Source organism: Poecilia latipinna, unplaced genomic scaffold (assembly GCF_001443285.1).
Source record: "Poecilia latipinna isolate Pla-1442-1.1 unplaced genomic scaffold, P_latipinna-1.0 Scaffold1280, whole genome shotgun sequence".
NCBI classification, from domain to species: domain Eukaryota; kingdom Metazoa; phylum Chordata; class Actinopteri; order Cyprinodontiformes; family Poeciliidae; genus Poecilia; species Poecilia latipinna.
This window is the reverse complement of record NW_015113896.1, coordinates 18,268-27,689: the sequence shown is the minus strand read 5'-3', so window position 1 is coordinate 27,689 and position 9,422 is coordinate 18,268. Positions and strand designations below refer to the sequence as shown.

At 40.5% G+C, this 9,422-nt stretch overlaps 1 pseudogene; it reads left to right on the top strand.

Moving 5' to 3' along the window:
- Positions 1–36: 36 nt before the first annotated feature.
- On the top strand, positions 37–2,103 carry LOC106961233 (protein FAM189A1 pseudogene; annotated as a pseudogene).
- Positions 2,104–9,422: the final 7,319 nt, after the last annotated feature.

Genomic DNA, 9,422 nt, shown 5'->3' with positions numbered 1-9,422 from the left:
CCTCCGGCACCACCAGTCAATGTTTCTTTTTTTCTTTTTTCTTCTTCTTCCCTTCCCGATGCTGCCTGTCCCCTCCTTCCCTGTCGTAGTAAAACAGTCCGCGCAGCGCAGAGCAGCTCGCCGCCATGCAGACGCGCACAGTGGCTCGTATCCAACACGCAGTGATCACCTTCTGTCCGGGCTGCTGCTGCTGCTGACTTCGCTGTCGTCTGTGAACACCGCGGCTCCTTCAGACCTGCGCCTACTGAAAAACAAAAGCAGCCTGTTTTCAGACGGCTGTCTGTCTTTTTTTCCTTCTTCTTCTTCTTCTTTTAAATGAACGGCCGAGGACTCTGAGTTTATGTTATGAATTTATCGCGCGTCTTCTTCCTGCGCTTGTAAGTTAAAGCGAGGGTGACAATGGTGCATGGCTGGGTGATAGCAGCGTAATGCGTTTTTGGATTTATTTATTTTTTTTAATTTTTTATTTTTTCTTGACTTTTGTGGAATGGGTTCTTTGCCAGAGCAGTCAAAGAAGGCTTCGGTCGCTTATTTTCTTTTAAATGATCGACTTAAATAATGCTGAACCTCTGGTGCCTCATCCAGTCCACCTTTCCCCCCCTTTCAGCCGCTGCGCATCTCTAATTGGAGCGACACGGAGCATCTTTAATTGATGGAGAGCATCCACAGTAAGCTCTGACCACGCCGTCCACCAGCTCAGGCCAGTCTGCCACACGACGCTTCCACTCTTATTGGATGCTATTGTCTTTATTCACCTCGTCTACGGTGCGTCTTACCCGGTTTTAGGACCCCCGCTCTCTCGCTTTTTTTTTTTTTTTTTTTTTTTGGAAACAATGCCGGTGAACGCGCTGCCCCGAGGCGCCAGCAGCGGCATCAGCGGCCCGGGATCTCTTAGCCCGGCGTCGTTGTCCCGCAGCCTGTCCCGGCTGAGGGAATACCGCACACGGACGAGGATCATGCTGGCCCTGGGAGTCTCTCAGATGGTCCTGGGGAGTCTCATCCTGGCGGTCAGCTTCGCGGCTCTGGCGCTCACTACATCACCCAGAGTGCGGCACTCATGTCCCTTCTGGGCAGGTTTTTCTGTGAGTACTAAAACACACACACACACACACACACACACACACACAAAACAAAAACCAGAGCTTCCACATCCTGACTCCAGATCTCACAGGGATCCAGTAGATCATTCAATGCAAATTATACCAGAGGTAACAATATTTAAGTTATGTCAGCAATATTAACTGCGCTGGCAGTCTTATTCTCAAGGAAAAGGAGTTTGCATTCAGAATGATTAAAGACAGCAATTGCAGAGAGATTATTAGACACACAGGTAATGAGAGGAAAGGATACGTTAATCCTGCTGTTTTTCTTATATTTCTGTTTTTGGGTCCTGTAAATATTTTTGACCAACATATCCTTTATTTTCTGCCAGAGAGCTGCATGGAGCAGGACTGGTCCATTAATTATAGAGGCAGTAGGGCATGAGTGCAGGGGTGAGGGGAGGTCTGTGCCACAAGGGCCATCTGTGTGTATATGTGTGTGTGTGTTTGAGAATGAAGGAAACCAATGTCTCTGTGTCTTAGTGTATGTGTGGGTGGGTATAGTTACAGGGGAACAGTGCGTAATCACAGGGGTCAGGGTTCAAAGGTCAGTGAACATTCTCCATCAGTGCTTGGATGCGATTGGCCGAAGTCCTGTGCAGAGGGTGTTTAAGATCTGTCAGCTTGTTGTGCTTCGTCTTACTCTGTGTTATCTTTAGGCACTGAAATCTGATGCATTCTGACATTCAGGGATTCTGCAACCAATGGGACCTGAAATACCAAGTCGTTTTTTTTTTTTTTTAAGTCACTTAAATAACAAAGAGTTATCCAGAATTGCCATCTAAAGATAAAAGCATGCAGTTACCGGACAAAAAGTGTTAGACCAAGCCTAATCGAACATTTCACTGAATCCAGACATTATGGCAGCCATCTACTTTGGTCTTGATCAACGGATATGTGCTTCTTTCGACCATAAACCGCTTTTCTAAATTGTTTTTTCTGGTCCTTGCAGCCGACAGAAAACGAGGAAAGCGGAAACATGGAGGAGAAATTTGAGAACTGAAAGAATTAGACCTAGAAATCTGGAGATGAACAGTTTCCACACAAGCCTTGAGAGATGCATATTTCCTCACCTCATCTTCTGCTACTGCTGTCAGGTTTTTCCACTGATAACTGGTAGTCGTTTTGGGACTCTGAACCTCTAATTTGATACATATTGATTTGGTACTTTTAATAGATTCAACTACTAAATAGGTCCACAGTCAATGAGCAATGAAGTTTTCTCTCCACAATTTAACAATCAGGGTGTCCCCCCCCCCCCCTCTTTCTGACTGGGGTATTGATTACATAAGGTTACACTGGAATCCATGGTAACATATATACATCTAAAGGTTTTGCTTGCTTTGAAGAATATTATTGCTTACAGGTAACAATCAAGATAACAAGTTTGCACAAAACAAAGCCACTGCTTCAGTCTGAAGTGTTGGTTCCAACTGAGCAAGGTGGCTGAAAAAGCTTTTAAAATTTTCATTGAATGATAAAAAAGGAATTATTTTTATAAAACAGATATATAATGAACAGATAAATTACAATGTCCTGAATTTTTTTTTTAATATTCTGAGTCAGGTGCATGCAAATCCCATTAACAAATTGTAACCCAGTTCAGAAAATAAAATATTTTACGAGTCATTCCACCATCAAGAGACCCTTTCAGAGTGGTGCAATATGTATGTTTGAGAAAAATAAAACAGTGCTGTTGAACAGAGCTGCACAGTCAAATGCTAAAACAAACAACAACAAAAAAAAAACCTCATTAGCAGCAACTATCACAGGCCACAGTGGTGGCAGCATCCAGCTAATGTTGTTGTGACCAGCTCTCCATCTGGTGACTAGGGCAGAAAAATCTCCCCCAGATTACACATCAAAACTGCAAACTACTGAGATTCTAATAATTTCCTAAATATCAGCGGTCTGGTGTGAATACTGCTTTAGCGCAAAAGTAAAAACCAAAACATCTTAATCAGCTGAAATTAGAAACTCTCTGCTGATATCTTACCAAAACAAAACCAGTCCATACGAATATAAAAGGCTCATGTTGTATTGCACTAGTAATCTCTGGAGATAGCCTGTTTCTAATTTTAGGGGACCTATTGCCTTATTTCATTTCACAGTGTGAGCAAAAGTGCTGCAGAACGTGTGAAATTAAAAAGAAGGCAGTTCACCTGGATTATCTGTTACCACTGCCAAAACCTAGTTAGGGTTTTTATTTAGGCCGGACCTCCATGTGAAGCAGCACAGTGACAAGTCTTAGCGGGATGACTGAGCGAATGCGTTTTATGAGACAGTTTAGCGCTTAACGTTGCACCTTGTGCTATGATGATGAACTGTGCTGGTGAAAACGGTGGCAACAAACGCGTAACTTACGCATAAGCGTGTTTGTGTGCGTGTGTGTTTGCAGTCACCGTGGGACGTCATTAAGGATCTCAGTGTGAGGACTGGCGTTGTGGGATTTCATCACAGTCGCAGCGAGAGCGAAAGCGTAATCTTTACTTCCTACACAGAGCGGTGACTGCTGAGCTCAGCGTGGCCGTTCTCTTCCTCCTCCATCAAACGCTCACACTTGCGCGCATTTAGAAACACGGACACACAGTTTCTGTGCGTATGGTTTTGCACATCTACGGATCTGCCTCCTAGATCCCGATTTTTCACATCGAGGATAAAAAAAAAGAAAAAAAAAAGCATTTTCCCCACACCTTTGATGTTCAGCGTCTTTTCTTGGAGAGCATTATATATTGCACTCAATACACGTACAATTTTCAGGGCTAAACGACGCTAATCCTACAAATATCTTTCCTCTTTCTATCAGCCAGCTAATACCTCAAAACGTTTAGGAACGCCTCACTAATTGCTATGGCTCCTTATGTCTTTGTGATTTGAGTGAGGAATAGATGAGGCAGGACTGCAACAATGGACTAAAAGCTGGAGGCTGCACGGGGCTTGCTCAGCTGCAGCTTTACCTGTTGGCTCAGATTCCTGCTGTGTTGCCAGGTTTTGTTCAGTATTTGATGCCAGAGTTCCAGAGCGGGCCAAAAGGCCTCTGTAGCTGTCAGTAGCCGAAATGCATATGAAATGTCACTTTATCTTCTAATTTAACAATGCTCACATGCACCCTACTTCTTTGTATGCTATTTTTAAGAAGATGTTACAGCAGGTATCTTTTACAGTGCAGACTTATTCGTTCTCAGATAATTTTATGTCTGTTCCCTCAACGCCTTAAGCAGGATTTTCTCCTTTATTTATACTCCAAATCCATCCTGGTTGTTTGAGGGAAGAAATTGTTGATTTTCTGTGCTTCTTTGTGTGCACCTTCTATCAGAGCAGCACTTTAAATACTCAAATCTACACATTGGGCTTGAGCACAAGCAGCTTTAGACGGTATTGTCGATATTACTTCTAAAGGGAGCTTTTCTCTGCTCCGTTTCCAACATCAACCGTAAGCAAATTCTGCACTAATCTTCTCCAGTATGTGAACTTCTGTGTGTATTTTAAAAAAAATGGTGTACAGGGACTTATTATGTTATTGGCAAAGACCCATTTTGGAGTTAATTCGGCGGAATGAAAGCCATTTCATGACTGGTTGCCTAGGCGATCTGTTAGTCAACTATGTCTTTGTTTCCTGATGGTTGTTGGATAGAGAATAAATCCCGTTATGATCCATCTTATTGCAAGTTTAATGAAGCTTTGCTTTGTGTTGTGCTATTAAACAGCCTCGTTGAAGAGCACTTGGTTCCAAACAATCCCACTGGTGAACCTTATTTGTGCAAAAAGCTACAGGTAGAAAAAAACAGTTTGAAGGATTTGTAAATGGTGTGGTAGCTTAAATTTTTTCCCCTTGTGAGAAATGCCAGTTGACCATTTTTACAAAAGAAAACAAACAAAAACATCATATTGCTGCCTGGATGTATTTGCTCAGCCATCCAAACCACTGAGTTCAGGTCTTCCAATAACTTCTGTGGTAGCGAATAATATAAAATCCAGCACATACCACAGTCTAGTTGTGAAATTTCTTCGCGACTACATATTCGATAGTTAACTAACCTTGTGAACAGTCTTCTTGGAAGAGTTGAAAATATTACATCTGAAAACATCACATTAAAAACGGCAGCTGTGTGAATACTTTTCGCAATACAGCGTATTTGTGAAGTCCTTTTGGCATTGCACTTTCTGGATTTCTGCTGGTAAGGCTGATACTTTCAAAGTCTTCTTTGTCTCACACCCATGCCACTATGACATTTCTTGTCAGGATATGTGATTTAGCTTCACAACTCAAATGAAATGCATGAAGTAACGCCTGAAATACTGATAAGATGAAGAAAAAATGTTCTAGATGCAAGGCCAAAGGGACTATTCTTTCCATTATTTGTCCCTGGGAATGAATGATCACTGGCAAATGAAAAGGATGAGCTCAGAGCCCCGACAAGGCAGAGCAGAGATGTTGGGAATTTATACAAGTCACCAAAACACAGCTGCAGGAAAATATTCCTGACTCTGATTCCTTTCTGTTCAGCTCTGAATAATAAAGGAAGTTTTGCAGTTCACCTTCAGTTCAGGCGGTGTAAAACCGAGAAGGAAACTTTCCCGTATGTGAGACAATGACATGTTAGCTGCGAGTTTATTCTAATACCGGTGATGTACTAATTTGCAAATACGTGTAATTATTTGCGAATTTACTAAAGTTTGGGATGTTTTATCGTGGTTACTGTTGCTGTAACACATTATTTATTCACACATGTCTTTCCTATTCAATCTTAATTATTATTCTCTTTTTAACCCTTGTTAATGAATATGATGGAACAGTATTTAAAGCAGAAAAATATGTTATCAATGGATTTGGTTCACTGCAGGTTTTAAAACACTATTCAGATTTTTGATGAGATTCATTTTGTTGTTTGTTTCACATGGCAAAAGCAAAGCGACCATAAGCATGCATGTCATTTCTGAAATTGTTGCCAACAAGAATTATGATTAACTTTGCCGTTTGGTGCCTGCTAAGACATTTCTAAATGCTGAAAGAACAAGACTTTTACTTTCATAAATGTAGTGACAGGAAGTAGCAGCTGAAACACCTTTTTTTTTCATTCTTTTTGCTGCTGCCCGTCTCTTTCAATGCAAAAATGTGCACTTTATAAGAAAGTGGCCTAAAACAAATCAGAAATTAGTCACGTGTTAGGCATGAATCGTTTTTGTTTTAAACATGGCCTGGTCGTTTGCCTGGTTCGAGCACAACAATCACTAAATCCAGCAGGTTTCACAACTGAAACAGGATCATGATCAGACTGGATATGGCATCATTCCAATATCCAACATACAACTTCCAATGTAAAAAGGAGCTAGCATTAATTTTATGAATTCTCCCTTTTCACTCTGCTGTCACAACTAAGGATTTTCATTCAGCATTTTTATCTTTTTTTTTCTACAGGAAAAGAAATATTCTCAAAGTAAATTAGTGCAATTGCACTGAAATGATTAAACTATTTTGGATGAAAGTGCACTTAATACACTGTCCTTCTGGTCACATTTTACGGGAAAACGTGACCTGCAGGTCTCGTTTTGGGTGCAGAAAGAAAGGCCATATATCTGCGATGTTCCTCTGAGCCACTGGTTTTCCAGCAAGCTGGTGTGAATTATCATTAATTAACTGACTTATTAGGCCCATGCAGTTTCCTGGCAACAGGTCTTAAGACCAAGCACACCGACACAATGCTAGCACTTACACATAAGTGTAATCCACAGCATGGATTTGGAGAGTTGTCATGATTTCTCATGAAAAACCTCTCTTGTCTGTTTCATGTTGGGAATCGGGACATGTTTGTCAGGAAAGTTGACATAATATTTTTTAAAAGTGCTGCGCCGGTGGAGTCGCTCATGATTCAGAACATCAAAGCAGACAGATGAAAGAAGTGTTAGCGTTGCGTTCAGTCAGCTTCTCTCTGCCTCTAGTCTGAGAAGGAGCAGTTCCACCCCGGTGTCAAGTCAGTGCGAGACCTTATCGAGTGACTTTCCAATCAAACTCCTAATTTTTAGAGCTAGTTGATGTCACTGTGCTCTGCCTTAACTGATCAAAATCTATACATATGGATCTGAGAGGAACATTTTTCATCTTAAAGTGCCACACTCGTCAATAGTTCTGAATCCTTTACATCCCATTTAAAGACTTAAACATGAGTTTAAATGTCTACAACGGTTTAAATCATATGCTTTAAATTTGGAACCAGCAGGAAAGAAATAGCTGCTGAAAAACAGGACGGATGATCAAAGAACAGACGGATTAATCTTGGAAATAAAAGTTCCTGTCAACAGGTTGCTGACACACAAAGCTTCAATTGTGCAACTTCACATCTGTCAGGATGGGAAATAGCTGGTTGTCATGTTTGAAAAGAGCATACAATATAAGTACCCTGTCATAACCTTGAAACCTGTTATTAATAGAAAGACCTACTCTGTCTGCCTCATGCAGAAAGAACACAGTGTAAGTGTGTGTAGTCCGATGCCCAGGAAGTCAAATACAGACAAATGTAACCTTTCATGAATTTGGGTCTTGTTGCTCTGACACATAAAAGTCATGTTTTGATTATAAAGTGTCAAGCTGTAGATCACTTATGCACAAACTACCACCTTCTACTTATTAGCCAGTAAATTTAATTCATTATTAGGAAAGTTGAGATTCAGGAGACGCAGCCATGTTAGCTGATGATGTTTCCTAAATCTGTGACAGTCATAAACATGTTTTGATGTAGATTGTTTTGAACACCGATTTGCATTTGTACCCAAGTGGAGATGTTTCTTCTTTAAAAGTCTCTGCAAACAATACAAACGCATGGAGAACAAAGAGTGGAGCATACAAATTATGTAAGACACTGGGATTCTTATTTGTGGGGAAAAATAAAATTACATTTATCTTAGCAACATATCACTAAGCGAAAAGTTTGAATTAACCATACTCATCTGGTTATATAAATTATACAAATTAATTCATACTCATTGATCATCTTGTCATCTTGATCAGAAATCAACTAACCTGCATCCAGAATATGAATGGTAAGCAAAATGGTGTACTGGTAGCAGCATCCACCCACCAATGCTGCTATCTCTTAGGACCAACAAAGATCTTCTTGGTGACAAGGTCACCTGGTTATCCCAGATAAGACCATTGCTCTGAAAGTCATTGTAGGTCAAGCGGATTCTATAAAACGTATACTTACTTGAAGCAAGGCAGTCATCGTGTAATTTCCACACGCTGGTATAAAACGCTGGGGTGTGCAACTTTTATAAAAATATGTTTGTTTGTTTTTTACATATTTGCTAAAAGTGTAGTTATGTCATGTAAGCGTAGCATGAAACAGATGATCTGTGAAAAAAATCAAGCTCCCCTGCCTTCACCCAGTTCTCTGACTCCTATAGGCAGAAACAGACAGTCAGAGTCAGGAGGACTGTCTCAGTGCTGTCAATCAAGCTTCTGTACATGCTGCCCACACCCTCTCTGCTATGCTACATCTTGTTTTCCACAACACAGCCTGCCATGAATTCTCAGCCTATTTATCATGGCCACATAAACAGATTTCCTGTCACTACATGTTGTTTCTCCACCACACCCTGAGCAGCGTACACAAGGGTGATTGACAGCACCTTCCTCCTTTGATTGGTTATGTCTGATCAAGCCAAACAGTGTATTTCTGCAGAAGGCAATAGAAGCACTGGCCCATACAATACCATCATGACACAGTGACAATTGAAACAAACATGTAAAAAATATTTTCTTTATATAAAAGTTACATATCGCTGCTTGGAAATGACTACATTATATATGTAGAAATTTAATTATCTTTTTTTTTTTCACATTTGAACCTTCATCCGCTACATTAGAACTCACAGTAATCAAGCTGATAAAAAAATATATTATAACTCTTTAGGCTTTGAGCTATTTTTGAAAATCCCATTTAAACAGACGTAATTAAATTTTCTCAGTAAGCGCTGCACCAGCTGAGGTGAAACTGAACAATCGTAATGCTCTCAGGGTTTGACTCTCAAACCTTTATGCTTTTATTTATATCAACAATTTAAATATGAGCCTCACAAAGTATTACTGGGAATTGGTGGGGGGGGGCAGGGATTTCAAACAATCATTTTTAGAGGAGAGTCAGAGTTGATCATTTTTACTCTTTGTCCCCTGTTGGACAGCAGTTTTATTTGTTTTTTTTATTTTTATTGTATCTCGCTCAGACCTTTACATTACCTGGCTGGATCACAAGGTTTGTCCAGCAGAGCAGGAAAGGAATCATTATAAGACTTGACATAAAGACCCCCATCCTCCCCCTTTGTTGC